Below are 22,285 nucleotides of genomic sequence, written 5' to 3' on the forward strand. Positions count from 1 at the left end.
GGATATATGCAAATAATAGGGTAAAAGTTGCGGCGAGTTAATTTAGTTAAATTACTGGAATATTCAGAATTCATATCGTTTCAGAGCAAGAGCTCCGTGGCTTAGTGGTTAAAGCGCCTGTCTTGTAAACAGGAGATCATGAGTTCGATTCTCGTCGGAGTCCTGCTGTTATGTTACTTGAATTATTTTTCGTAGCTATTAAATTTTGAAAAATAAAACAATAGGGTAAAAGTTCCAATGAGTTAATTTAGTTAAATTACTGGAATATTCAGAATTCATATCGTTTCAGAGCAAGAGCTCCGTGGCTTAGTGGTTAAAGCGCCTGTCTCGTAAACATGAGATCATGAGTTCGATTGTCGTCGGAGCCTTGCTGTTAAGTTACATGAACTAGATTTCATAGCTATCAAATTTTGAAAAAATTAAAAATAATAGTTGATTTATATATGCATATGTGCAAACAATATGGCAAAAGTTGCGACTAGTTAATTGAGTTAATTTACTGAAAAATTCAGCATTAATATCGCTTCAAAGCACGGGCTCCGTGGCTTAGTGGTTAAAGCGCCTGTCTTGTAAACAGGAGATCATGAGTTCGATTCTCGTCGGAGCCTTGCTGTTATGTTACTTGAATTTTTTTTCGTAGCTATTTAATTTTGAAAAATAAAACAATAGGGTAAAAGTTCCGATGAGTTAATTTAGTTAAATTACTGGAATATTCAGAATTCATATCGTTTCAGAGCAAGAGCTCCGTGGCTTAGTGGTTAAAGCGCCTGTCTCGTAAACAGGAGATCATGTGTTCGATTGTCGTCGGAGCCTTGCTGTTAAGTTACATGAACTAGATTTCGTAGCTATCAAATTTTGAAAAAATTAAAAATAATAGTTGATTTACATATGCATATATGCAAATAATAGGGTAAAAGTTGCGGCGAGTTAATTGAGTTAATTTACTGAAAAATTCAGCATTAATATCGCTTCAAAGCAAGGGCTCCGTGGCTTAGTGGTTAAAGCGCCTGTCTTGTAAACAGGAGATCATGAGTTCGATTCTCGTCAGAGCCTTGCTGTTATGTTACTTGAATTATTTTTCGTAGCTATTAATTTTTGAAAAATGAAACAATAGGGTAAAAGTTCCGATGAGTTAATTTAGTTAAATTACTGGAATATTCAGAATTCATATCGTTTCAGAGCAAAATCTCCGTGGCTTAGTGGTTAAAGCGCCTGTCTCGTAAACAGGAGATCATGAGTTCAATTGTCGTCGGAGCCTTGCTGTTAAGTCACATGAACTAGATTTCGTAGCTATCAAATTTTGAAAAAATTAAAAATAATAGTTGATTTATATATGCAAATATGCAAACAATAGGGTAAAAGTTGCGGCGAGTTAATTGAGTTAATTTACTGAAAAATTCAGCATTAATATCGCTTCAAAGCACGGGCTCCGTGGCTTAGTGGTTAAAGCGCCTGTCTTGTAAACAGGAGATCATGAGTTCGATTCTCGTCGGAGCCCTGCTGTTATGTTACTTGAATTTTTTTTCGTAGCTATTAAATTTTGAAAAATAAAACAATAGGGTAAAAGTTCCGAGAGTTAATTTAGTTAAATTACTGGAATATTCAGAATTCATATCGTTTCAGAGCAAGAGCTCCGTGGCTTTGTGGTTAAAGCGCCTGTCTTGTAAACAGGAGATCATGAGTTCGATTCTCGTCGGAGCCTTGCTGTTATGTTACATGAATTATTTTTCGTAGCTATTAAATTTTGAAAAATAAAACAATAGGGTTAAAGTTCCGAGAGTTAATTTAGTTAAATTACTGGAATATTCAGAATTCATATCGTTTCAGAGCAAGAGCTCCGTGGCTTTGTGGTTAAAGCGCCTGTCTTGTAAAAAGGAGATCATGAGTTCGATTCTCGTCGGAGCCTTGCTGTTATGTTACTTGAATTATTTTTCGTAGCTATTAAATTTTGAAAAATAAAACAATAGGGTAAAAGTTCCGATGAGTTAATTTAGTTAAATTACTGGAATATTCAGAATTCATATCGTTTCAGAGCAAGAGCTCCGTGGCTTAGTGGTTAAAGCGCCTGTCTTGTAAACAGGAGATCATGAGTTCGATTCTCGTCGGAGCCCTGCTGTTATGTTACTTGAATTATTTTTCGTAGCTATTAAATTTTGAAAAATAAAACAATAGGGTAAAAGTTCCAATGAGTTAATTTAGTTAAATTACTGGAATATTCAGAATTCATATCGTTTCAGAGCAAGAGCTCCGTGGCTTAGTGGTTAAAGCGCCTGTCTCGTAAACATGAGATCATGAGTTCGATTGTCGTCGGAGCCTTGCTGTTAAGTTACATGAACTAGATTTCATAGCTATCAAATTTTGAAAAAATTAAAAATAATAGTTGATTTATATATGCATATATGCAAACAATATGGCAAAAGTTGCGACGAGTTAATTGAGTTAATTTACTGAAAAATTCAGCATTAATATCGCTTCAAAGCACGGGCTCCGTGACTTAGTGGTTAAAGCGCCTGTCTTGTAAACAGGAGATCATGAGTTCGATTCTCGTCGGAGCCTTGCTGTTATGTTACTTGAATTATTTTTCGTAGCTATTAAATTTTGAAAAATAAAACAATAGGGTAAAAGTTCCGATGAGTTAATTTAGTTAAATTACTGGAATATTCTGAATTCATATCGTTTCAGAGCAAGAGCTCCGTGGCTTAGTGGTTAAAGCGCCTGTCTTGTAAACAGGAGATCATGAGTTCGATTCTCGTCGGAGCCTTGCTGTTATGTTACATGAATTATTTTTCGTAGCTATTAAATTTTGAAAAATAAAACAATAGGGTTAAAGTTCCGAGAGTTAATTTAGTTAAATTACTGGAATATTCAGAATTCATATCGTTTCAGAGCAAGAGCTCCGTGGCTTTGTGGTTAAAGCGCCTGTCTTGTAAAAAGGAGATCATGAGTTCGATTCTCGTCGGAGCCTTGCTGTTATGTTACTTGAATTATTTTTCGTAGATATTAAATTTTGAAAAATAAAAAAATAGGGTAAAAGTTCCGATGAGTTAATTTAGTTAAATTACTGGAATATTCAGAATTCATATCGTTTCAGAGCAAGATCTCCTTGGCTTAGTGGTTAAAGCGCCTGTCTCGTAAACAGTAGATCATGAGTTCAATTGTCGTCGGAGCCTTGCTGTTAAGTCACATGAACTAGATTTCGTAGCTATCAAATTTTGAAAAAATTAAAAATTATAGTTGATTTATGTATGCAAACAATAGGGTAAAAGTTGCGAAGAGTTAATTGAGTTAATTTACTGAAAAATTCAGCATTAATATCGCTTCAAAGCACGGGCTCCGTGGCTTAGTGGTTAAAGCGCCTGTCTTGTAAACAGGAGATCATGAGTTCGATTCTCGTCGGAGCCTTGCTGTTATGTTACTTGAATTATTTTTAGTAGCTATTAAATTTTGAAAAATAAAACAATAGGGTAAAAGTTCCAATGAGTTAATTTAGTTAAATTACTGGAATATTCAGAATTCATATCGTTTCAGAGCAAAATCTCCGTGGCTTAGTGGTTAAAGCGCCTGTCTCGTAAACAGGAGATCATGAGTTCAATTGTCGTCGGAGCCTTGCTGTTAAGTCACATGAACTAGATTTCGTAGCTATCAAATTTTGAAAAAATTAAAAATAATAGTTGATTTATATATGCAAATATGCAAACAATAGGGTAAAAGTTGCGGCGAGTTAATTGAGTTAATTTACTGAAAAATTCAGCATTAATATCGCTTCAAAGCAAGGGCTCCGTGGCTTAGTGGTTAAAGCGCCTGTCTGGTAAACAGGAGATCATGAGTTCGATTCTCGTCGGAGCCTTGCTGTTATGTTACTTGAATTTTTTTTCGTAGCTATTAAATTTTGAAAAATAAAACAATAGGGTAAAAGTTCCGATGAGTTAATTTAGTTAAATTACTGGAATATTCATAATTCATATCGTTTCAGAGCAAGAGCTCCGTGGCTTAGTGGTTAAAGCGCCTGTTTTGTAAACAGGAGATCATGAGTTCGATTCTCGTCGGAGCCCTGCTGTTATGTTACTTGAATTATTTTTCGTAGCTATTAAATTTTGAAAAATAAAACAATAGGGTAAAAGTTCCAATGAGTTAATTTAGTTAAATTACTGGAATATTCAGAATTCATATCGTTTCAGAGCAAGAGCTCCGTGGCTTAGTGGTTAAAGCGCTTGTCTCGTAAACATGAGATCATGAGTTCGATTGTCGTCGGAGCCTTGCTGTTAAGTTACATGAACTAGATTTCATAGCTATCAAATTTTGAAAAAATTAAAAATAATAGTTGATTTATATATGCATATATGCAAACAATATGGTAAAAGTTGCGACGAGTTAATTGAGTTAATTTACTGAAAAATTCAGCATTAATATCGCTTCAAAGCACGGGCTCCGTGGCTTAGTGGTTAAAGCGCCTGTCTTGTAAACAGGAGATCATGAGTTCGATTCTCGTCGGAGCCTTGCTGTTATGTTACTTGAATTATTTTTCGTAGCTATTAAATTTTGAAAAATAAAACAATAGGGTAAAAGTTCCGATGAGTTAATTTAGTTAAATTACTGGAATATTCTGAATTCATATCGTTTCAAAGCAAGAGCTCCGTGGCTTAGTGGTTAAAGCGCCTGTCTTGTAAACAGGAGATCATGAGTTCGATTCTCGTCGGAGCCTTGCTGTTATGTTACATGAATTATTTTTCGTAGCTATTAAATTTTGAAAAATAAAACAATAGGGTTAAAGTTCCGAGAGTTAATTTAGTTAAATTACTGGAATATTCAGAATTCATATCGTTTCAGAGCAAGAGCTCCGTGGCTTTGTGGTTAAAGCGCCTGTCTTGTAAAAAGGAGATCATGAGTTCGATTCTCGTCGGAGCCTTGCTGTTATGTTACTTGAATTATTTTTCGTAGATATTAAATTTTGAAAAATAAAAAAATAGGGTAAAAGTTCCGATGAGTTAATTTAGTTAAATTACTGGAATATTCAGAATTCATATCGTTTCAGAGCAAGATCTCCTTGGCTTAATGGTTAAAGCGCCTGTCTCGTAAACAGTAGATCATGAGTTCAATTGTCGTCGGAGCCTTGCTGTTAAGTCACATGAACTAGATTTCGTAGCTATCAAATTTTGAAAAAATTAAAAATTATAGTTGATTTATGTATGCAAACAATAGGGTAAAAGTTGCGAAGAGTTAATTGAGTTAATTTACTGAAAAATTCAGCATTAATATCGCTTCAAAGCACGGGCTCCGTGGCTTAGTGGTTAAAGCGCCTGTCTTGTAAACAGGAGATCATGAGTTCGATTCTCGTCGGAGCCTTGCTGTTATGTTACTTGAATTATTTTTCGTAGCTATTAAATTTTGAAAAATAAAACAATAGGGTAAAAGTTCCAATGAGTTAATTTAGTTAAATTACTGGAATATTCAGAATTCATATCGTTTCAGAGCAAGAGCTCCGTGGCTTAGTGGTTAAAGCGCCTGTCTCGTAAACAGGAGATCATGAGTTCAATTGTCGTCGGAGCCTTGCTGTTAAGTCACATGAACTAGATTTCGTAGCTATCAAATTTTGAAAAAATTAAAAATAATAGTTGATTTATATATGCAAATATGCAAACAATAGGGTAAAAGTTGCTACGAGTTAATTGAGTTAATTTACTGAAAAATTCAGCATTAATATCGCTTCAAAGCAAGGGCTCCGTGGCTTAGTGGTTAAAGCGCCTGTCTGGTAAACAGGAGATCATGAGTTCGATTCTCGTCGGAGCCTTGCTGTTTTGTTACTTGAATTTTTTTTCGTAGCTATTAAATTTTGAAAAATAAAACAATAGGGTAAAAGTTCCGATGAGTAAATTTAGTTAAATAACTGGAATATTCAGAATTCATATCGTTTCAGAGCAAGAGCTCCGTGGATTAGTGGTTAAGGCGCCTGTCTTGTAAACAGGAGATCATGAGTTCGATTCTCGTCGGAGCCTTGCTGTTATGTTACTTGAATTATTTTTCGTAGCTATTAAACTTTGAAAAATAAAACAATAGGGTAAAAGTTCCGATGAGTTAATTTAGTTAAATTACTGGAATATTCAGAATTCATATCGTTTCAGAGCAAGAGCTCCGTGGCTTAGTGGTTAAAGCGCCTGTCTTGTAAACAGGAGATCATGAGTTCGATTCTCGTCGGAGCCTTGCTGTTATGTTACTTGAATTATTTTTCGTAGCTATTAAACTTTGAAAAATAAAACAATAGGGTAAAAGTTCCGATGAGTTAATTTAGTTAAATTACTGGAATATTCAGAATTCATATCGTTTCAGAGCAAGAGCTCCGTGGCTTAGTGGTTAAGGCGCCTGTCTTGTAAACAGGAGATCATGAGTTCGATTCTCGTCGGAGCCTTGCTGTTATGTTACTTGAATTATTTTTCGTAGCTATTAAACTTTGAAAAATAAAACAATAGGGTAAAAGTTCCGATGAGTTAATTTAGTTAAATTACTGGAATATTCAGAATTCATATCGTTTCAGAGCAAGAGCTCCGTGGCTTTGTGGTTAAAGCTCCTGTCTCGTAAACAGGAGACCATGAGTTCGATTGTCGTCGGAGCCTTGCTGTTAAGTTTCATGAACTAGATTTCGTAGCTATCAAATTTTGAAAAAATTAAAAATAATAGTTGATTTATATATGCATATATGCAAACAATAGGGTAAAAGTTGCGACGAGTTAATTGAGTTAATTTACTGAAAAATTCAGCATTAATATCGCTTCAAAGCAAGGGCTCCGTGGCTTAGTGGTTAAAGCGCCTGTCTTGTAAAAAGGAGATTATGAGTTCGATTCTCGTCGGAGCCTTGCTGTTATGTTACTTGAATTATTTTTCGTAGATATTAAATTTTGAAAAATTAAACAATAGGGTAAAAGTTCCGATGAGTAAATTTAGTTAAATTACTGGAATATTCAGAATTCATATCGTTTCAGAGCAAGAGCTCCGTGGCTTAGTGGTTAAAGCGCCTGTCTTGTAAACAGGAGATCATGAGTTCGATTCTCGTCGGAGCCTTGCTGTTATGTTACTTGAATTATTTTTCGTAGCTATTAAATTTTGAAAAATAAAACAATAGGGTAAAAGTTCCGATGAGTTAATTTAGTTAAATTACTGGAATATTCTGAATTCATATCGTTTCAGAGCAAGAGCTCCGTGGCTTAGTGGTTAAAGCGCCTGTCTTGTAAACAGGAGATCATGAGTTCGATTTTCGTCGGAGCCTTGCTGTTATGTTACATGAATTATTTTTCGTAGCTATTAAATTTTGAAAAATAAAACAATAGGGTTAAAGTTCCGAGAGTTAATTTAGTTAAATTACTGGAATATTCAGAATTCATATCGTTTCAGAGCAAGATCTCCTTGGCTTAGTGGTTAAAGCGCCTGTCTCGTAAACAGTAGATCATGAGTTCAATTGTCGTCGGAGCCTTGCTGTTAAGTCACATGAACTAGATTTCGTAGCTATCAAATTTTGAAAAAATTAAAAATTATAGTTGATTTATGTATGCAAACAATAGGGTAAAAGTTGCGAAGAGTTAATTGAGTTAATTTACTGAAAAATTCAGCATTAATATCGCTTCAAAGCACGGGCTCCGTGGCTTAGTGGTTAAAGCGCCTGTCTTGTAAACAGGAGATCATGAGTTCGATTCTCGTCGGAGCCTTGCAGTTATGTTACTTGAATTATTTTTCGTAGCTATTAAATTTTGAAAAATAAAACAATAGGGTAAAAGTTCCAATGAGTTAATTTAGTTAAATTACTGGAATATTCAGAATTCATATCGTTTCAGAGCAAGAGCTCCGTGGCTTAGTGGTTAAAGCGCCTGTCTCGTAAACAGGAGATCATGAGTTCAATTGTCGTCGGATCCTTGCTGTTAAGTCACTTGAACTAGATTTCGTAGCTATCAAATTTTGAAAAAATTAAAAATAATAGTTGATTTATATATGCAAATATGCAAACAATAGGGTAAAAGTTGCGACGAGTTAATTGAGTTAATTTACTGAAAATTTCAGCATTAATATCCCTTCAAAGCACGGGCTCCGTGGCTTAGTGGTTAACGCGCCTGTCTTTTAAACAGGAGATCATGAGTTCGATTCTCGTCGGAGCCTTGCTGTTATGTTACTTGAATTTTTTTTCGTAGCTATTAAATTTTGAAAAATAAAACAATAGGGTAAAAGTTCCGATGAGTTAATTTAGTTAAATTACTCGAATATTCAGAATTCATATCGTTTCAGTGCAAGAGGTCCGTGGCTTAGTGGTTAAAGCGCCTGTCTCGTAAACAGGAGATCATGAGTTAATTGTCGTCGGAGCCTTGCTGTTAAGTCACATGAACTAGATTTCGTAGCTATCAAATTTTGAAAAAATTAAAAATAATAGTTGATTTATATATGCATATATGCAAACAATAGGGTAAAAGTTGCGACGAGTTAATTGAGTTAATTTACTGAAAAATTCAGCATTAATATCGCTTCAAAGCGCGGGCTCCGTGGCTTAGTGGTTAAAGCGCCTGTCTCGTAAACAGGAGATCATGAGTTCGATTGTCGTCGGAGCCTTGATGTTAAGTTACATGAACTAGATCTCGTAGCTATCAAATTTTGAAAAAATTAAAAATAATAGTTGATTTATATATGCATATATGCAAACAATAGGGTAAAAGTTGCGACGAGTTAATTGAGTTAATTTACTGAAAAATTCAGCATTAATATCGCTTCAAAGCAAGGGCTCCGTGGCTTAGTGGTTAAAGCGCCTGTCTGGTAAACAGGAGATCATGAGTTCGATTCTCGTCGGAGCCTTGCTGTTTTGTTACTTGAATTTTTTTTCGTAGCTATTAAATTTTGAAAAATAAAACAATAGGGTAAAAGTTCCGATGAGTAAATTTAGTTAAATAACTGGAATATTCAGAATTCATATCGTTTCAGAGCAAGATCTCCGTGGCTTAGTGGTTAAGGCGCCTGTCTTGTAAACAGGAGATCATGAGTTCGATTCTCGTCGGAGCCTTGCTGTTATGTTACTTGAATTATTTTTCGTAACTATTAAACTTTGAAAAATAAAACAATAGGGTAAAAGTTCCGATGAGTTAATTTAGTTAAATTACTGGAATATTCAGAATTCATATCGTTTCAGAGCAAGAGCTCCGTGGCTTAGTGGTTAAAGCGCCTGTCTCGTAAACAGGAGATCATGAGTTCGATTGTCGTCGGAGCCTTGCTGTTAAGTTACATGAACTAGATTTCGTAGCTATCAAATTTTGAAAAAATTAAAAATAATAGTTGATTTATATATGCATATATGCAAACAATAGAGTAAAAGTTGCGAAGAGTTAATTGAGTTAATTTACTGAAAAATTCAGCATTAATATCGCTTCAAAGCACGGGCTCCGTGGCTTAGTGGTTAAAGCGCCTGTCTTGTAAACAGGAGATCATGAGTTCGATTCTCGTCGGAGCCTTGCTGTTATGTTACTTGAATTATTTTTCGTAGCTGTTAAATTTTGAAAAATAAAACAATAGGGTAAAAGTTCCGATGAGTTAATTTAGTTAAATTACTGGAATATTCAGAATTCATATCGTTTCAGAGCAAGATCTCCGTGGCTTAGTTGTTAAAGCGCCTGACTCGTAAACAGGAGATCAAGAGTTCGATTGTCGTCGGAGCCTTGCTGTTAAGTCACATGAACTAGATTTTGTAGCTATCAAATTTTGAAAAAATTAAAAATAATAGTTGATTTATATATGCATATATGCAAACAATAGAGTAAAAGTTGCGACGAGTTAATTGAGTTAATTTACTGAAAAATTCAACATTAATATCGCTTCAAAGCACGGGCTCCGTGGCTTAGTGGTTAAAGCGCCTGTCTTGTCACCAGGAGATCATGAGTTCGATTCTTGTCGGAGCCTTGCTGTTATGTTACTTGAATTTTTTTTCGTAGCTATTAAATTTTGAAAAATAAAACAATAGGGTAAAAGTTCCGATGAGTTAATTTAGTTAAATTACTGGAATATTCAGAATTCACATCGTTTCAGAGCAAGATCTCCGTGGCTTAGTTGTTAAAGCGCCTGTCTCGTAAACAGGAGCTCAAGAGTTCGATTGTCGTCGGAGCCTTGCTGTTAAGTCACATGAACTAGATTTCGTAGCTATCAAATTTTGAAAAAATTAAAAATAATAGTTAATTTATATATGCATATATGCAAACAATAGAGTAAAAGTTGCGACGAGTTAATTTACTGAAAAATTCAGCATTAATATCGCTTCAAAGCACGGGCTCCGTGGCTTAGTGGTTAAAGCGCCTGTCTTGTAAACAGGAGATCATGAGTTCGATTCTCGTCGGAGCCTTGCTGTTATGTTTCTTGAATTTTTATCGTAGCTATTAAATTTTGAAAAAGAAAACAATAGGGTAAAAGTTCCGATTAGTTAATTTAGTTAAATTACTGGAATATTCAGAATTCATATCGTTTCAGAGCAAGAGCTCCGTGGCTTAGTGGTTAAAGCGCCTGTCTTGTAAACAGGAGATCATGAGTTCGATTGTCGTCGGAGCCTTGCTGTTAAGTCACATGAACTAGATTTCGTAGCTATCAAATTTTGAAAAAATTAAAAATAATAGTTGATTTATATATGCATATATGCAAACAATAGGGTAAAAGTTGCGACGAGTTAATTGAGTTAATTTACTGAAAAATTCAGCATTAATATCGCTTCAAAGCACGGGCTCCGTGGCTTAGTGGTTAAAGCGCCTGTCTTGTAAACAGGAGATCATGAGTTCGATTCTCGTCGGAGCCTTTCTGTTATGTTACTTGAATTTTTTTCGTAGCTATTAAATTTTGAAAAATAAAACAATAGGGTAAAAGTTCCGATGAGTTAATTTAGTTAAATTACTGGAATATTCAGAATTCATATCGTTTCAGAGCAAGAGCTCCGTGGCTTAGTGGTTAAAGCGCCTGTCTCGTAAACAGGAGATCAAGAGTTCGATTGTCGTCGGAGCCTTGCTGTTAAGTCACATGAACTATATTTCGTAGCTATCAAATTTTGAAAAAATTAAAAATAATAGTTGATTTATATATGCATATATGCAAACAATAGAGTAAAAGTTGCGACGAGTTAATTGAGTTAATTTACTGAAAAATTCAGCATTAATATCGCTTCAAAGCAAGGGCTCCGTGGCTTAGTGGTTAAAGCGCCTGTCTTGTAAAAAGGAGATCATGAGTTCGATTCTCGTCGGAGCCTTGCTGTTATGTTACTTGAATTATTTTTCGTAGCTATTAAATTTTGAAAAATAAAACAATACGGTAAAAGTTCCGATGAGTTAATTTAGTTAAATTACTGGAATATTCAGAATTCATATCGTTTCAGAGCAAGATCTCCGTGGCTTAGTGGTTAAAGCGCCTGTCTTGTAAAAAGGAGATCATGAGTTCGATTCTCGTCGGAGCCTTGCTGTTATGTTACTTGAATTATTTTTCGTAGCTATTAAATTTTGAAAAATAATAGAATACGGTAAAAGTTCCGATGAGTTAATTTAGTTAAATTACTGCAATATTCAGAATTCATATCGTTTCAGAGCAAGATCTCCGTGGCTTAGTGGTTAAAGCGCCTGTCTCGTAAACAGGAGATCATGAGTTCGATTGTCGTCGGAGCCTTGCTGTTAAGTTACATGAACTAGATTTCGTAGCTATCAAATTTTGAAAAAATTAAAAATAATAGTTGATTTATATATGCATATATGCAAACAATAGGGTAAAAGTTGCGACGAGTTAATTGAGTTAATTTACTGAAAAATTCAGCATTAATGTCGCTTCAAAGGAAGGGCTCCGTGGCTTAGTGGTTAAAGCGCCTGTCTTGAAAACAGGAGATCATGAGTTCGATTCTCGTCGGAGCCTTTCTGTTATGTTACTTGAACTAGATTCCGTAGCTATTAAATTTTGAAAAATTAAAATAATAGGGTAAAAGTTCCGATGAGTTAATTTAGTTAAATTACTGGAATATTCAGAATTCATATCGTTTCAGAGCAAGAGCTCCGTGGCTTAGTGGTTAAAGCGCCTGTCTCGTAAACAGGAGATCATGAGTTCGATTGTCGTCGGAGCCTTGCTGTTAAGTTACATGAACTAGATTTCGTAGCTATCAAATTTTGAAAAAATTAAAAATAATAGTTGATTTATATATGCATATATGCAAACAATAGGGTAAAAGTTGCGACGAGTTAATTGAGTTAATTTACTGAAAAATTCAGCATTAATATCGCTTCAAAGCAAGGGCTCCGTGGCTTAGTGGTTAAAGCGCCTGTCTTGTAAAAAGGAGATCATGAGTTCGATTCTCGTCGGAGCCTTGCTGTTATGTTACTTGAATTATTTTTCGTAGCTATTAAATTTTGAAAAATAAAACAATACGGTAAAAGTTCCGATGAGTTAATTTAGTTAAATTACTGGAATATTCAGAATTCATATCGTTTCAGAGCAAGATCTCCGTGGCCTAGTGGTTAAAGCGCCTGTCTTGTAAAAAGGAGATCATGAGTTCGATTCTCGTCGGAGTCTTGCTGTTATGTTACTTGAATTATTTTTCGTAGCTATTAAATTTTGAAAAATAAAACAATAGGGTAAAAGTTCCGATGAGTTAATTTATTTAAATTACTGGAATATTCCGTAGCTATTAAATTTTGAAAAATAAAACAATACGGTAAAAGTTCCGATGAGTTAATTTATTTAAATTACTGGAATATTCAGAATTCATATCGTTTCAGAGCAAGAGCTCCGTGGCTTAGTGGTTAAAGCGCCTGTCTCGTAAACAGGAGATCATGAGTTCGATTGTCGTCGGAGCCTTGCTGTTAAGTTACATGAACTAGATTTCGTAGCTATCAAATTTTGAAAAAATTAAAAATAATAGTTGATTTATATATGCATATATGCAAACAATAGGGTAAAAGTTGCGACGAGTTAATTGAGTTAATTTACTGAAAAATTCAGCATTAATATCGCTTCAAAGCAAGGGCTCCGTGGCTTAGTGGTTAAAGCGCCTGTCTAGTAAACAGGAGATCATGAGTTCGATTCTCGTCGGTGCCTTGCTGTTATGTTACTTGAGTTATTTTTCGTAGCTATTAAATTTTGAAAAATAAAACAATAGGGTAAAAGTTCCGATGAGTTAATTTCGTTAAATTACTGGAATATTCAGAATTCATATCGTTTCAGAGCAAGATCTCCGTGGCTTAGTGGTTAAAGCGCCTGTCTCGTAAACAGGAGATCATGAGTTCGATTGTCGTCGGAGCCTTGCTGTTAAGCTACTTGAACTAGATTTCGTAGCTATCAAATTTTGAAAAAGTTAAAAATAATAGTTGGTTTATATATGCATATATGCAAAAAATAGGGTAAAAGTTGCGAAGAGTTAATTGAGTTAATTTACTGAAAAATTCAGCATTAATATCGCTTCAAAGCAAGGGCTCCGTGGCTCAGTGGTTAAAGCGCCTGTCTTGGAAAAAGGAGTTTATGAGTTCGATTCTCGGCGGAGCCTTGCTGTTATGTTACTTGAATTATTTTTCGTAGCTATTAAATTTTGAAAAATAAAATAATAGGGTAAAAGTTCCGATGAGTTAATTTAGTTAAATTACTGGAATATTCAGAGTTCATATCGTATCAGAGCAAGAGCTCCTTGGCGTTGTGGTTAAAGCGCCTGTCTCGTAAACAGGAGATCATGAGTTCGATTGTCGTCGGAGCCTTGCTGTTAAGTTACTTGAACTAGATTTCGTAGCTATCAAATTTTGAAAAAGTTAAAAATAATAGTTGATTTATATATGCATATATGCAAAAAATAGGGTAAAAGTTGCGAAGAGTTAATTGAGTTAATTTACTGAAAAATTCAGCATTAATATCGCTTCAAAGCAAGGGCTCCGTGGCTCAGTGGTTAAAGCGCCTGTCTTGGAAAAAGGAGTTTATGAGTTCGATTCTCGGCGGAGCCTTGCTGTTATGTTACTTGAATTATTTTTCGTAGCTATTAAATTTTGAAAAATAAAATAATAGGGTAAAAGTTCCGATGAGTTAATTTAGTTAAATTACTGGAATATTCAGAGTTCATATCGTATCAGAGCAAGAGCTCCTTGGCGTTGTGGTTAAAGCGCCTGTCTCGTAAACAGGAGATCATGAGTTCGATTGTCGTCGGAGCCTTGCTGTTAAGTTACATGAACTAGATCTCGTAGCTATCAAATTTTGAAAAAATTAAAAATAATAGTTGATTTATATATGCATATATGCAAACAATAGGGTAAAAGTTGCGACGAGTTAATTGAGTTAATTTACTGAAAAATTCAGCATTAATATCGCTTCAAAGCAAGGGCTCCGTGGCTTAGTGGTTAAAGCGCCTGTCTTGTAAAAAGGAGATCATGAGTTCGATTCTCGTCGGAGCTTTGCTGTTATGTTACTTGAATTATTTTTCGTAGCTATTAAATTTTGAAAAATAAAACAATACGGTAAAAGTTCCGATGAGTTAATTTATTTAAATTACTGGAATATTCAGAATTCATATCGTTTCAGAGCAAGAGCTCCGTGGCTTAGTGGTTAAAGCGCCTGTCTCGTAAACAGGAGATCATGAGTTCGATTGTCGTCGGAGCCTTGCTGTTAAGTTACTTGAACTAGATTTCGTAGCTATCAAATTTGGAAAAAGTTAAAAATAATAGTTGATTTATATATGCATATATGTGCAAAATAGGGTAAAAGTTGCGACGAGTTAATTGAGTTAATTTACTGAAAAATTCAGCATTAATATCGCTTCAAAGCAAGGGCTCCGTGGCTCAGTGGTTAAAGCGCCTGTCTTGTAAAAAGGAGTTCATGAGTTCGATTCTCGGCGGAGCCTTGCTGTTATGTTACTTGAATTATTTTTCGTAGCTATTAAATTTTGAAAAATAAAACAATAGGGTAAAAGTTCCGATGAGTTAATTTAGTTAAATTACTGGAATATTCAGAATTCATATCGTATCAGAGCAAGAGCTCCGTGGCTTAGTGGTTAAAGCGCCTGTCTCGTAAACAGGAGATCATGAGTTCGATTGTCGTCGGAGCCTTGCTGTTAAGTTACATGAACTAGATTTCGTAGCTATCAAATTTTGAAAAAATTAAAAATAATAGTTGATTTACATATGCATATATGCAAAAAATAGGGTAAAAGTTGCGACGAGTTAATTGAGTTAATTTACTGAAAAATTCAGCATTAATATCGCTTCAAAGCAAGGGCTCCGTGGCTCAGTGGTTAAAGCGCCTGTCTTGTAAAAAGGAGTTCATGAGTTCGATTCTCGGCGGAGCCTTGCTGTTATGTTACTTGAATTATTTTTCGTAGCTATTAAATTTTGAAAAATAAAACAATAGGGTAAAAGTTCCGATGAGTTAATTTAGTTAAATTACTGGAATATTCAGAATTCATATCGTTTCAGAGCAAGAGCTCCGTGTTTTAGTGGTTAAAGCGCCTGTCTCGTAAACAGGAGATCATGAGTTCGATTGTCGTCGGAGCCTTGCTGTTAAGTTACATGAACTAGATTTCGTAGCTATCAAATTTTGAAAAAATTAAAAATAATAGTTGATTTATATATGCATATAGGCAAACAATAGGGTAAAAGTTGCGAAGAGTTAATTGAGTTAATTTACTGAAAAATTCAGCATTAATATCGCTTCAAAGCACGGGCTCCGTGGCTTAGTGGTTAAGGCGCCTGTCTTGTAAACAGAAGATCATGAGTTCTATTCTCGTCGGAGCCTTGCTGTTATGTTACTTGAATTATTTTTCGTAGCTATTAAATTTTGAAAAATAAAACAATAGGGTAAAAGTTCCGATGAGTTAATTTAGTTAAATTACTGGAAAATTCAGAATTCATATCGTTTCAGAGCACGAGCTCCGTGGCTTAGTGGTTAAAGCGCCTGTCTCGTAAACAGGAGGTCATGAGTTCGATTGTCGTCGGAGCCTTGCTGTTAAGTTACATGAACTAGATTTCGTAGCTATCAAATTTTGAAATAGTTGATTTATATATGCATATATGCAAACAATAGGGTAAAAGTTGCGACGAGTTAATTGAGTTAATTTACTGAAAAATTCAGCATTAATATCGCTTCAAAGCAAGGGCTCCGTGGCTTAGTGGTTAAAGCGCCTGTCTTGTAAAAAGGAGATCATGAGTTCGATTCTCGTCGGAGCATTGCTGTTATGTTACTTGAATTATTTTTCGTAGCTATTAAATTTTGAAAAATAAAACAATACGGTAAAAGTTCCGATGAGTTAATTTATTTAAATTACTGGAATATTCAGAATTCATATCGTTTCAGAGCAAGAGCTCCGTGGCTTAGTGGTTAAAGCGCCTGTCTCGTAAACAGGAGATCATGAGTTCGATTGTCGTCGGAGCCTTGCTGTTAAGTTACATGAACTAGATTTCGTAGCTATCAAATTTTGAAAAAATTAAAAATAATAGTTGATTTATATATGCATATATGCAAACAATAGGGTAAAAGTTGCGACGAGTTAATTGAGTTAATTTACTGAAAAATTCAGCATTAATATCGCTTCAAAGCAAGGGCTCCGTGGCTTAGTGGTTAAAGCGCCTGTCTAGTAAACAGGAGATCATGAGTTCGATTCTCGTCGGTGCCTTGCTGTTATGTTACTTGAGTTATTTTTCGTAGCTATTAAATTTTGAAAAATAAAACAATAGGGTAAAAGTTCCGATGAGTTAATTTCGTTAAATTACTGGAATATTCAGAATTCATATCGTTTCAGAGCAAGATCTCCGTGGCTTAGTGGTTAAAGCGCCTGTCTCGTAAACAGGAGATCATGAGTTCGATTGTCGTCGGAGCCTTGCTGTTAAGCTACTTGAACTAGATTTCGTAGCTATCAAATTTTGAAAAAGTTAAAAATAATAGTTGATTTATATATGCATATATGCAAAAAATAGGGTAAAAGTTGCGAAGAGTTAATTGAGTTAATTTACTGAAAAATTCAGCATTAATATCGCTTCAAAGCAAGGGCTCCGTGGCTCAGTGGTTAAAGCGCCTGTCTTGGAAAAAGGAGTTTATGAGTTCGATTCTCGGCGGAGCCTTGCTGTTATGTTACTTGAATTATTTTTCGTAGCTATTAAATTTTGAAAAATAAAATAATAGGGTAAAAGTTCCGATGAGTTAATTTAGTTAAATTACTGGAATATTCAGAGTTCATATCGTATCAGAGCAAGAGCTCCTTGGCGTTGTGGTTAAAGCGCCTGTCTCGTAAACAGGAGATCATGAGTTCGATTGTCGTCGGAGCCTTGCTGTTAAGTTACATGAACTAGATCTCGTAGCTATCAAATTTTGAAAAAATTAAAAATAATAGTTGATTTATATATGCATATATGCAAACAATAGGGTAAAAGTTGCGACGAGTTAATTGAGTTAATTTACTGAAAAATTCAGCATTAATATCGCTTCAAAGCAAGGGCTCCGTGGCTTAGTGGTTAAAGCGCCTGTCTTGTAAACAGGAGATTATGAGTTCGATTCTCGGCGGAGCCTTGCTGTTATGTTGATAGAATTATTTTTCGTAGCTATTAAATTTTGAAAAATAAAACAATAGGGTAAAAGTTCCGATGAGTTAATTTATTTAAATTACTGGAATATTCAGAATTCATATCGTTTCAGAGCAAGAGCTCCGTGGCTTAGTGGTTAAAGCGCCTGTCTCGTAAACAGGAGATCATGGGTTCGATTGTCGTCGGAGCCTTGCTGTTAAGTTACATGAACTAGATTTCGTAGCTATCAAATTTTGAAAAAATTAAAAATAATAGTTGATTTATATATGCATATATGCAAACAATAGGGTAAAAGTTGCGACGAGTTAATTGAGTTAATTTACTGAAAAATTCAGCATTAATATCGCTTCAAAGCAAGTGCTCCGTGGCTTAGTGGTTAAAGCGCCTGTCTTGTAAACAGGAGATCATGAGTTCGATTCTCGTCGGAGCCTTTCTGTTATGTTACTTGAACTAGATTCCGTAGCTATTAAATTTTGAAAAATTAAAATAATAGGGTAAAAGTTCCGATGAGTTAATTTAGTTAAATTACTGGAATATTCAGAATTCATATCGTTTCAGAGCAAGAGCTCCGTGTTTTAGTGGTTAAAGCGCCTGTCTCGTAAACAGGAGATCATGAGTTCGATTGTCGTCGGAGCCTTGCGGTTAAGTTACATGAACTAGATTTCGTAGCTATCAAATTTTGAAAAAATTAAAAATAATAGTTGATTTATATATGCATATATGCAAACAATAGGGTAAAAGTTGCGACGAGTTAATTGAGTTAATTTACTTAAAAATTCAGCATTAATATCGCTTCAAAGCAAGGGCTCCGTGGCTTAGTGGTTAAAGCGCCTGTCTAGTAAACAGGAGATCATGAGTTCGATTCTCGTCGGAGCCTTGCTGTTATGTTACTTGAGTTATTTTTCGTAGCTATTAAATTTTGAAAAATAAAACAATAGGGTAAAAGTTCCTATGAGTTAATTTCGTTAAATTACTGGAATATTCAGAATTCATATCGTTTGAGAGCAAGATCTCCGTGGCTTAGTGGTTAAAGCACCTGTCTCGTAAACAGGAGATCATGAGTTCGATTGTCGTCGGAGCCTTGCTGTTAAGTTACTTGAACTAGATTTCGTAGCTATCAAATTTTGAAAAAGTTAAAAATAATAGTTGATTTATATAGGCATATATGCAAAAAATATTGTAAAAGTTGCGACGAGTTAATTGAGTTAATTTACTGAAAAATTCAGCATTAATATCGCTTCAAAGCAAGGGCTCCGTGGCTCAGTGGTTAAAGCGTCTGTCTTGTAAAAAGGAGTTTATGAGTTCGATTCTTGGCGGAGCCTTGCTGTTATGTTTCTTGAATTATTTTTCGTAGCTATTAAATTTTGAAAAATAACACAATAGGGTAAAAGTTCCGATGAGTTAATTTAGTTAAATTACTGGAATATTCAGAATTCATATCGTATCAGAGCAAGAGCTCCGTGGCTTAGTGGTTAAAGCGCCTGTCTCGTAAACAGGAGATCATGAGTTCGATTGTCGTCGGAGCCTTGCTGTTAAGTTACATGAACTAGATCTCGTAGCTATCAAATTTTGAAAAAATTAAAAATAATAGTTGATTTATATATGCATATATGCAAACAATAGGGTAAAAGTTGCGACGAGTTAATTGAGTTAATTTACTGAAAAATTCAGCATTAATATCGCTTCAAAGCAAGGGCTCCGTGGCTTAGTGGTTAAAGCGCCTGTCTTGTAAACAGGAGATCATGAGTTCGATTCTCGGCGGAGCCTTGCTGTTATGTTGATAGAATTATTTTTCGTAGCTATTAAATTTTGAAAAATAAAACAATAGGGTAAAAGTTCCGATGAGTTAATTTATTTAAATTACTGGAATATTCAGAATTCATATCGTTTCAGAGCAAGAGCTCTGTGGCTTAGTGGTTAAAGCGCCTGTCTCGTAAGCAGGAGATCATGAGTTCGATTGTTGTCGGAGCCTTGCTGTTAAGTTACATGAACTAGATTTCGTAGCTATCAAATTTTGAAAAAATTAAAAATAATAGTTGATTTATATATGCATATATGCAAACAATAGGGTAAAAGTTGCGACGAGTTAATTGAGTTAATTTACTGAAAAATTCAGCATTAATATCGCTTCAAAGCAAGTGCTCCGTGGCTTAGTGGTTAAAGCGCCTGTCTTGTAAACAGGAGATCATGAGTTCGATTCTCGTCGGAGCCTTTCTGTTATGTTACTTGAACTAGATTCCGTAGCTATTAAATTTTGAAAAATTAAAATAATAGGGTAAAAGTTCCGATGAGTTAATTTAGTTAAATTACTGGAATATTCAGAATTCATATCGTTTCAGAGCAAGAGCTCCGTGTTTTAGTGGTTAAAGCGCCTGTCTCGTAAACAGGAGATCATGAGTTCGATTGTCGTCGGAGCCTTGCGGTTAAGTTACATGAACTAGATTTCGTAGCTATCAAATTTTGAAAAAATTAAAAATAATAGTTGATTTATATATGCATATATGCAAACAATAGGGTAAAAGTTGCGACGAGTTAATTGAGTTAATTTACTTAAAAATTCAGCATTAATATCGCTTCAAAGCAAGGGCTCCGTGGCTTAGTGGTTAAAGCGCCTGTCTAGTAAACAGGAGATCATGAGTTCGATTCTCGTCGGAGCCTTGCTGTTATGTTACTTGAGTTATTTTTCGTAGCTATTAAATTTTGAAAAATAAAACAATAGGGTAAAAGTTCCTATGAGTTAATTTCGTTAAATTACTGGAATATTCAGAATTCATATCGTTTGAGAGCAAGATCTCCGTGGCTTAGTGGTTAAAGCACCTGTCTCGTAAACAGGAGATCATGAGTTCGATTGTCGTCGGAGCCTTGCTGTTAAGTTACTTGAACTAGATTTCGTAGCTATCAAATTTTGAAAAAGTTAAAAATAATAGTTGATTTATATAGGCATATATGCAAAAAATATTGTAAAAGTTGCGACGAGTTAATTGAGTTAATTTACTGAAAAATTCAGCATTAATATCGCTTCAAAGCAAGGGCTCCGTGGCTCAGTGGTTAAAGCGTCTGTCTTGTAAAAAGGAGTTTATGAGTTCGATTCTTGGCGGAGCCTTGCTGTTATGTTTCTTGAATTATTTTTCGTAGCTATTAAATTTTGAAAAATAACACAATAGGGTAAAAGTTCCGATGAGTTAATTTAGTTAAATTACTGGAATATTCAGAATTCATATCGTATCAGAGCAAGAGCTCCGTGGCTTAGTGGTTAAAGCGCCTGTCTCGTAAACAGGAGATCATGAGTTCGATTGTCGTCGGAGCCTTGCTGTTAAGTTACATGAACTAGATCTCGTAGCTATCAAATTTTGAAAAAATTAAAAATAATAGTTGATTTATATATGCATATAACCAAACAATAGGGTAAAAGTTGCGACGAGTTAATTGAGTTAATTTACTGAAAAATTCAGCATTAATATCGCTTCAAAGCAAGGGCTCCGTGGCTTAGTGGTTAAAGCGCCTGTCTTGTAAACAGGAGATCATGAGTTCGATTCTCGGCGGAGCCTTGCTGTTATGTTGATAGAATTATTTTTCGTAGCTATTAAATTTTGAAAAATAAAACAATAGGGTAAAAGTTCCGATGAGTTAATTTATTTAAATTACTGGAATATTCAGAATTCATATCGTTTCAGAGCAAGAGCTCTGTGGCTTAGTGGTTAAAGCGCCTGTCTCGTAAGCAGGAGATCATGAGTTCGATTGTTGTCGGAGCCTTGCTGTTAAGTTACATGAACTAGATTTCGTAGCTATCAAATTTTGAAAAAATTAAAAATAATAGTTGATTTATATATGCATATATGCAAACAATAGGGTAAAAGTTGCGACGAGTTAATTGAGTTAATTTACTGAAAAATTCAGCATTAAAATCGCTTCAAATCAAGGGCTCCGTGGCTCAGTGGTTAAAGCGCCTGTCTTGTTAAAAGGAGATCATGAGTTCGATTCTCGGCGGAGCCTTGCTGTTATGTTACTTGAATTATTTTTCGTAGCTATTAAATTTTGAAAAATAAAACAATAGGGTAAAAGTTCCGATGAGTTAATTTAGTTAAATTACTGGAATATTCAGAATTCATATCGTATCAGAGCAAGAGCTCCGTGGCTTAGTGGTTAAAGCGCCTGTTTCGTAAACAGGAGATCATGAGTTCGATTGTCGTCGGAGCCTTGCTGTTAAGTTACATGAACTAGATTTCGTAGCTATCAAATTTTGAAAAAATTAAAAATAATAGTTGATTTATATATGCATATATGCAAACAATAGGGTAAAAGTTGCGATGAGTTAATTGAGTTAATTTACAGAAAAATTCAGCATTAATATCGCTTCAAAGCAAGGGCTCCGTGGCTTAGTGGTTAAAGCGCCTGTCTTGTAAACAGGTGATCATGAGTTCGATTCTCGTCGGAGCCTTTCTGTTATGTTACTTGAACTAGATTCCGTAGCTATTAAATTTTGAAAAATTAAAACAATAGGGTAAAAGTTCCGATGAGTTAATTTAGTTAAATTACTGGAATATTCAGAATTCATATCGTATCAGAGCAAGAGCTCCGTGGCTTAGTGGTTAAAGCGCCTGTCTCGTAAACAGGAGATCATGAGTTCGATTGTCGTCGGAGCCTTGCTGTTAAGTTACATGAACTAGATTTCGTAGCTATCAAATTTTGAAAAAATTAAAAATAATAGTTGATTTATATATGCATATATGCAAACAATAGGGTAAAAGTTGCGACGAGCTAATTGA

The 22,285-nt window shown here is 34.9% G+C and overlaps 57 non-coding genes across 57 annotated transcripts; all 57 read left to right on the plus strand.

Annotated features, from left to right (window-relative positions):
- The first annotated feature begins 90 nt into the window (after positions 1 to 90).
- On the plus strand, positions 91 to 163 carry TRNAT-UGU (transfer RNA threonine (anticodon UGU)). The gene has a single exon. It is a non-coding gene; the product is annotated as a tRNA-Thr (tRNA).
- Positions 164 to 295: 132 nt separating this feature from the next.
- On the plus strand, positions 296 to 368 carry TRNAT-CGU (transfer RNA threonine (anticodon CGU)). Its single transcript has one exon. It is a non-coding gene; the product is annotated as a tRNA-Thr (tRNA).
- A 167-nt stretch (positions 369 to 535) lies between these two features.
- Positions 536 to 608, plus strand: TRNAT-UGU (transfer RNA threonine (anticodon UGU)). The gene has a single exon. It is a non-coding gene; the product is annotated as a tRNA-Thr (tRNA).
- A 372-nt stretch (positions 609 to 980) lies between these two features.
- TRNAT-UGU (transfer RNA threonine (anticodon UGU)) lies at positions 981 to 1,053 on the plus strand. The gene has a single exon. It is a non-coding gene; the product is annotated as a tRNA-Thr (tRNA).
- Positions 1,054 to 1,425: 372 nt separating this feature from the next.
- Positions 1,426 to 1,498, plus strand: TRNAT-UGU (transfer RNA threonine (anticodon UGU)). Its single transcript has one exon. It is a non-coding gene; the product is annotated as a tRNA-Thr (tRNA).
- Positions 1,499 to 1,629: 131 nt separating this feature from the next.
- Positions 1,630 to 1,702, plus strand: TRNAT-UGU (transfer RNA threonine (anticodon UGU)). The gene has a single exon. It is a non-coding gene; the product is annotated as a tRNA-Thr (tRNA).
- A 336-nt stretch (positions 1,703 to 2,038) lies between these two features.
- Positions 2,039 to 2,111, plus strand: TRNAT-UGU (transfer RNA threonine (anticodon UGU)). The gene has a single exon. It is a non-coding gene; the product is annotated as a tRNA-Thr (tRNA).
- A 132-nt stretch (positions 2,112 to 2,243) lies between these two features.
- Positions 2,244 to 2,316, plus strand: TRNAT-CGU (transfer RNA threonine (anticodon CGU)). The gene has a single exon. It is a non-coding gene; the product is annotated as a tRNA-Thr (tRNA).
- Positions 2,317 to 2,483: 167 nt separating this feature from the next.
- On the plus strand, positions 2,484 to 2,556 carry TRNAT-UGU (transfer RNA threonine (anticodon UGU)). The gene has a single exon. It is a non-coding gene; the product is annotated as a tRNA-Thr (tRNA).
- A 132-nt stretch (positions 2,557 to 2,688) lies between these two features.
- On the plus strand, positions 2,689 to 2,761 carry TRNAT-UGU (transfer RNA threonine (anticodon UGU)). Its single transcript has one exon. It is a non-coding gene; the product is annotated as a tRNA-Thr (tRNA).
- A 568-nt stretch (positions 2,762 to 3,329) lies between these two features.
- Positions 3,330 to 3,402, plus strand: TRNAT-UGU (transfer RNA threonine (anticodon UGU)). The gene has a single exon. It is a non-coding gene; the product is annotated as a tRNA-Thr (tRNA).
- A 372-nt stretch (positions 3,403 to 3,774) lies between these two features.
- Positions 3,775 to 3,847, plus strand: TRNAT-GGU (transfer RNA threonine (anticodon GGU)). Its single transcript has one exon. It is a non-coding gene; the product is annotated as a tRNA-Thr (tRNA).
- Positions 3,848 to 3,979: 132 nt separating this feature from the next.
- Positions 3,980 to 4,052, plus strand: TRNAT-UGU (transfer RNA threonine (anticodon UGU)). The gene has a single exon. It is a non-coding gene; the product is annotated as a tRNA-Thr (tRNA).
- Positions 4,053 to 4,424: 372 nt separating this feature from the next.
- TRNAT-UGU (transfer RNA threonine (anticodon UGU)) lies at positions 4,425 to 4,497 on the plus strand. Its single transcript has one exon. It is a non-coding gene; the product is annotated as a tRNA-Thr (tRNA).
- Positions 4,498 to 4,629: 132 nt separating this feature from the next.
- On the plus strand, positions 4,630 to 4,702 carry TRNAT-UGU (transfer RNA threonine (anticodon UGU)). The gene has a single exon. It is a non-coding gene; the product is annotated as a tRNA-Thr (tRNA).
- Positions 4,703 to 5,270: 568 nt separating this feature from the next.
- Positions 5,271 to 5,343, plus strand: TRNAT-UGU (transfer RNA threonine (anticodon UGU)). Its single transcript has one exon. It is a non-coding gene; the product is annotated as a tRNA-Thr (tRNA).
- A 132-nt stretch (positions 5,344 to 5,475) lies between these two features.
- Positions 5,476 to 5,548, plus strand: TRNAT-CGU (transfer RNA threonine (anticodon CGU)). The gene has a single exon. It is a non-coding gene; the product is annotated as a tRNA-Thr (tRNA).
- A 167-nt stretch (positions 5,549 to 5,715) lies between these two features.
- TRNAT-GGU (transfer RNA threonine (anticodon GGU)) lies at positions 5,716 to 5,788 on the plus strand. Its single transcript has one exon. It is a non-coding gene; the product is annotated as a tRNA-Thr (tRNA).
- Positions 5,789 to 6,125: 337 nt separating this feature from the next.
- TRNAT-UGU (transfer RNA threonine (anticodon UGU)) lies at positions 6,126 to 6,198 on the plus strand. Its single transcript has one exon. It is a non-coding gene; the product is annotated as a tRNA-Thr (tRNA).
- Positions 6,199 to 6,330: 132 nt separating this feature from the next.
- Positions 6,331 to 6,403, plus strand: TRNAT-UGU (transfer RNA threonine (anticodon UGU)). Its single transcript has one exon. It is a non-coding gene; the product is annotated as a tRNA-Thr (tRNA).
- Positions 6,404 to 6,775: 372 nt separating this feature from the next.
- On the plus strand, positions 6,776 to 6,848 carry TRNAT-UGU (transfer RNA threonine (anticodon UGU)). The gene has a single exon. It is a non-coding gene; the product is annotated as a tRNA-Thr (tRNA).
- Positions 6,849 to 6,980: 132 nt separating this feature from the next.
- On the plus strand, positions 6,981 to 7,053 carry TRNAT-UGU (transfer RNA threonine (anticodon UGU)). Its single transcript has one exon. It is a non-coding gene; the product is annotated as a tRNA-Thr (tRNA).
- A 132-nt stretch (positions 7,054 to 7,185) lies between these two features.
- TRNAT-UGU (transfer RNA threonine (anticodon UGU)) lies at positions 7,186 to 7,258 on the plus strand. Its single transcript has one exon. It is a non-coding gene; the product is annotated as a tRNA-Thr (tRNA).
- A 363-nt stretch (positions 7,259 to 7,621) lies between these two features.
- Positions 7,622 to 7,694, plus strand: TRNAT-UGU (transfer RNA threonine (anticodon UGU)). The gene has a single exon. It is a non-coding gene; the product is annotated as a tRNA-Thr (tRNA).
- Positions 7,695 to 8,510: 816 nt separating this feature from the next.
- On the plus strand, positions 8,511 to 8,583 carry TRNAT-CGU (transfer RNA threonine (anticodon CGU)). Its single transcript has one exon. It is a non-coding gene; the product is annotated as a tRNA-Thr (tRNA).
- Positions 8,584 to 8,750: 167 nt separating this feature from the next.
- Positions 8,751 to 8,823, plus strand: TRNAT-GGU (transfer RNA threonine (anticodon GGU)). Its single transcript has one exon. It is a non-coding gene; the product is annotated as a tRNA-Thr (tRNA).
- Positions 8,824 to 9,160: 337 nt separating this feature from the next.
- Positions 9,161 to 9,233, plus strand: TRNAT-CGU (transfer RNA threonine (anticodon CGU)). The gene has a single exon. It is a non-coding gene; the product is annotated as a tRNA-Thr (tRNA).
- Positions 9,234 to 9,400: 167 nt separating this feature from the next.
- TRNAT-UGU (transfer RNA threonine (anticodon UGU)) lies at positions 9,401 to 9,473 on the plus strand. Its single transcript has one exon. It is a non-coding gene; the product is annotated as a tRNA-Thr (tRNA).
- An 808-nt stretch (positions 9,474 to 10,281) lies between these two features.
- TRNAT-UGU (transfer RNA threonine (anticodon UGU)) lies at positions 10,282 to 10,354 on the plus strand. Its single transcript has one exon. It is a non-coding gene; the product is annotated as a tRNA-Thr (tRNA).
- A 131-nt stretch (positions 10,355 to 10,485) lies between these two features.
- On the plus strand, positions 10,486 to 10,558 carry TRNAT-UGU (transfer RNA threonine (anticodon UGU)). The gene has a single exon. It is a non-coding gene; the product is annotated as a tRNA-Thr (tRNA).
- Positions 10,559 to 10,725: 167 nt separating this feature from the next.
- Positions 10,726 to 10,798, plus strand: TRNAT-UGU (transfer RNA threonine (anticodon UGU)). Its single transcript has one exon. It is a non-coding gene; the product is annotated as a tRNA-Thr (tRNA).
- A 131-nt stretch (positions 10,799 to 10,929) lies between these two features.
- On the plus strand, positions 10,930 to 11,002 carry TRNAT-CGU (transfer RNA threonine (anticodon CGU)). Its single transcript has one exon. It is a non-coding gene; the product is annotated as a tRNA-Thr (tRNA).
- Positions 11,003 to 11,169: 167 nt separating this feature from the next.
- TRNAT-UGU (transfer RNA threonine (anticodon UGU)) lies at positions 11,170 to 11,242 on the plus strand. Its single transcript has one exon. It is a non-coding gene; the product is annotated as a tRNA-Thr (tRNA).
- A 577-nt stretch (positions 11,243 to 11,819) lies between these two features.
- TRNAS-UGA (transfer RNA serine (anticodon UGA)) lies at positions 11,820 to 11,892 on the plus strand. The gene has a single exon. It is a non-coding gene; the product is annotated as a tRNA-Ser (tRNA).
- A 133-nt stretch (positions 11,893 to 12,025) lies between these two features.
- On the plus strand, positions 12,026 to 12,098 carry TRNAT-CGU (transfer RNA threonine (anticodon CGU)). The gene has a single exon. It is a non-coding gene; the product is annotated as a tRNA-Thr (tRNA).
- Positions 12,099 to 12,265: 167 nt separating this feature from the next.
- TRNAT-UGU (transfer RNA threonine (anticodon UGU)) lies at positions 12,266 to 12,338 on the plus strand. The gene has a single exon. It is a non-coding gene; the product is annotated as a tRNA-Thr (tRNA).
- Positions 12,339 to 12,755: 417 nt separating this feature from the next.
- On the plus strand, positions 12,756 to 12,828 carry TRNAT-CGU (transfer RNA threonine (anticodon CGU)). The gene has a single exon. It is a non-coding gene; the product is annotated as a tRNA-Thr (tRNA).
- A 167-nt stretch (positions 12,829 to 12,995) lies between these two features.
- Positions 12,996 to 13,068, plus strand: TRNAT-AGU (transfer RNA threonine (anticodon AGU)). The gene has a single exon. It is a non-coding gene; the product is annotated as a tRNA-Thr (tRNA).
- Positions 13,069 to 14,330: 1,262 nt separating this feature from the next.
- Positions 14,331 to 14,403, plus strand: TRNAT-UGU (transfer RNA threonine (anticodon UGU)). Its single transcript has one exon. It is a non-coding gene; the product is annotated as a tRNA-Thr (tRNA).
- A 132-nt stretch (positions 14,404 to 14,535) lies between these two features.
- TRNAT-CGU (transfer RNA threonine (anticodon CGU)) lies at positions 14,536 to 14,608 on the plus strand. Its single transcript has one exon. It is a non-coding gene; the product is annotated as a tRNA-Thr (tRNA).
- Positions 14,609 to 14,980: 372 nt separating this feature from the next.
- Positions 14,981 to 15,053, plus strand: TRNAT-CGU (transfer RNA threonine (anticodon CGU)). Its single transcript has one exon. It is a non-coding gene; the product is annotated as a tRNA-Thr (tRNA).
- Positions 15,054 to 15,870: 817 nt separating this feature from the next.
- On the plus strand, positions 15,871 to 15,943 carry TRNAT-CGU (transfer RNA threonine (anticodon CGU)). The gene has a single exon. It is a non-coding gene; the product is annotated as a tRNA-Thr (tRNA).
- Positions 15,944 to 16,302: 359 nt separating this feature from the next.
- Positions 16,303 to 16,375, plus strand: TRNAT-CGU (transfer RNA threonine (anticodon CGU)). The gene has a single exon. It is a non-coding gene; the product is annotated as a tRNA-Thr (tRNA).
- A 167-nt stretch (positions 16,376 to 16,542) lies between these two features.
- TRNAT-AGU (transfer RNA threonine (anticodon AGU)) lies at positions 16,543 to 16,615 on the plus strand. The gene has a single exon. It is a non-coding gene; the product is annotated as a tRNA-Thr (tRNA).
- Positions 16,616 to 17,432: 817 nt separating this feature from the next.
- TRNAT-UGU (transfer RNA threonine (anticodon UGU)) lies at positions 17,433 to 17,505 on the plus strand. The gene has a single exon. It is a non-coding gene; the product is annotated as a tRNA-Thr (tRNA).
- Positions 17,506 to 17,637: 132 nt separating this feature from the next.
- TRNAT-CGU (transfer RNA threonine (anticodon CGU)) lies at positions 17,638 to 17,710 on the plus strand. Its single transcript has one exon. It is a non-coding gene; the product is annotated as a tRNA-Thr (tRNA).
- Positions 17,711 to 17,877: 167 nt separating this feature from the next.
- TRNAT-UGU (transfer RNA threonine (anticodon UGU)) lies at positions 17,878 to 17,950 on the plus strand. Its single transcript has one exon. It is a non-coding gene; the product is annotated as a tRNA-Thr (tRNA).
- Positions 17,951 to 18,323: 373 nt separating this feature from the next.
- Positions 18,324 to 18,396, plus strand: TRNAT-AGU (transfer RNA threonine (anticodon AGU)). Its single transcript has one exon. It is a non-coding gene; the product is annotated as a tRNA-Thr (tRNA).
- A 577-nt stretch (positions 18,397 to 18,973) lies between these two features.
- On the plus strand, positions 18,974 to 19,046 carry TRNAT-CGU (transfer RNA threonine (anticodon CGU)). The gene has a single exon. It is a non-coding gene; the product is annotated as a tRNA-Thr (tRNA).
- A 167-nt stretch (positions 19,047 to 19,213) lies between these two features.
- On the plus strand, positions 19,214 to 19,286 carry TRNAT-UGU (transfer RNA threonine (anticodon UGU)). Its single transcript has one exon. It is a non-coding gene; the product is annotated as a tRNA-Thr (tRNA).
- Positions 19,287 to 19,658: 372 nt separating this feature from the next.
- On the plus strand, positions 19,659 to 19,731 carry TRNAT-UGU (transfer RNA threonine (anticodon UGU)). Its single transcript has one exon. It is a non-coding gene; the product is annotated as a tRNA-Thr (tRNA).
- Positions 19,732 to 20,104: 373 nt separating this feature from the next.
- Positions 20,105 to 20,177, plus strand: TRNAT-AGU (transfer RNA threonine (anticodon AGU)). The gene has a single exon. It is a non-coding gene; the product is annotated as a tRNA-Thr (tRNA).
- Positions 20,178 to 20,754: 577 nt separating this feature from the next.
- On the plus strand, positions 20,755 to 20,827 carry TRNAT-CGU (transfer RNA threonine (anticodon CGU)). Its single transcript has one exon. It is a non-coding gene; the product is annotated as a tRNA-Thr (tRNA).
- A 167-nt stretch (positions 20,828 to 20,994) lies between these two features.
- Positions 20,995 to 21,067, plus strand: TRNAT-UGU (transfer RNA threonine (anticodon UGU)). Its single transcript has one exon. It is a non-coding gene; the product is annotated as a tRNA-Thr (tRNA).
- Positions 21,068 to 21,644: 577 nt separating this feature from the next.
- TRNAT-CGU (transfer RNA threonine (anticodon CGU)) lies at positions 21,645 to 21,717 on the plus strand. The gene has a single exon. It is a non-coding gene; the product is annotated as a tRNA-Thr (tRNA).
- Positions 21,718 to 21,884: 167 nt separating this feature from the next.
- On the plus strand, positions 21,885 to 21,957 carry TRNAT-UGU (transfer RNA threonine (anticodon UGU)). Its single transcript has one exon. It is a non-coding gene; the product is annotated as a tRNA-Thr (tRNA).
- Positions 21,958 to 22,090: 133 nt separating this feature from the next.
- On the plus strand, positions 22,091 to 22,163 carry TRNAT-CGU (transfer RNA threonine (anticodon CGU)). The gene has a single exon. It is a non-coding gene; the product is annotated as a tRNA-Thr (tRNA).
- The last annotated feature ends 122 nt before the right edge of the window (positions 22,164 to 22,285 follow it).

The sequence above is a fragment of the Phalangium opilio genome, unplaced genomic scaffold, assembly GCF_054372755.1.
Source record: "Phalangium opilio isolate 3A_F unplaced genomic scaffold, DU_Popi_V2 ptg000360l_1, whole genome shotgun sequence".
Taxonomy (NCBI): domain Eukaryota; kingdom Metazoa; phylum Arthropoda; class Arachnida; order Opiliones; family Phalangiidae; genus Phalangium; species Phalangium opilio.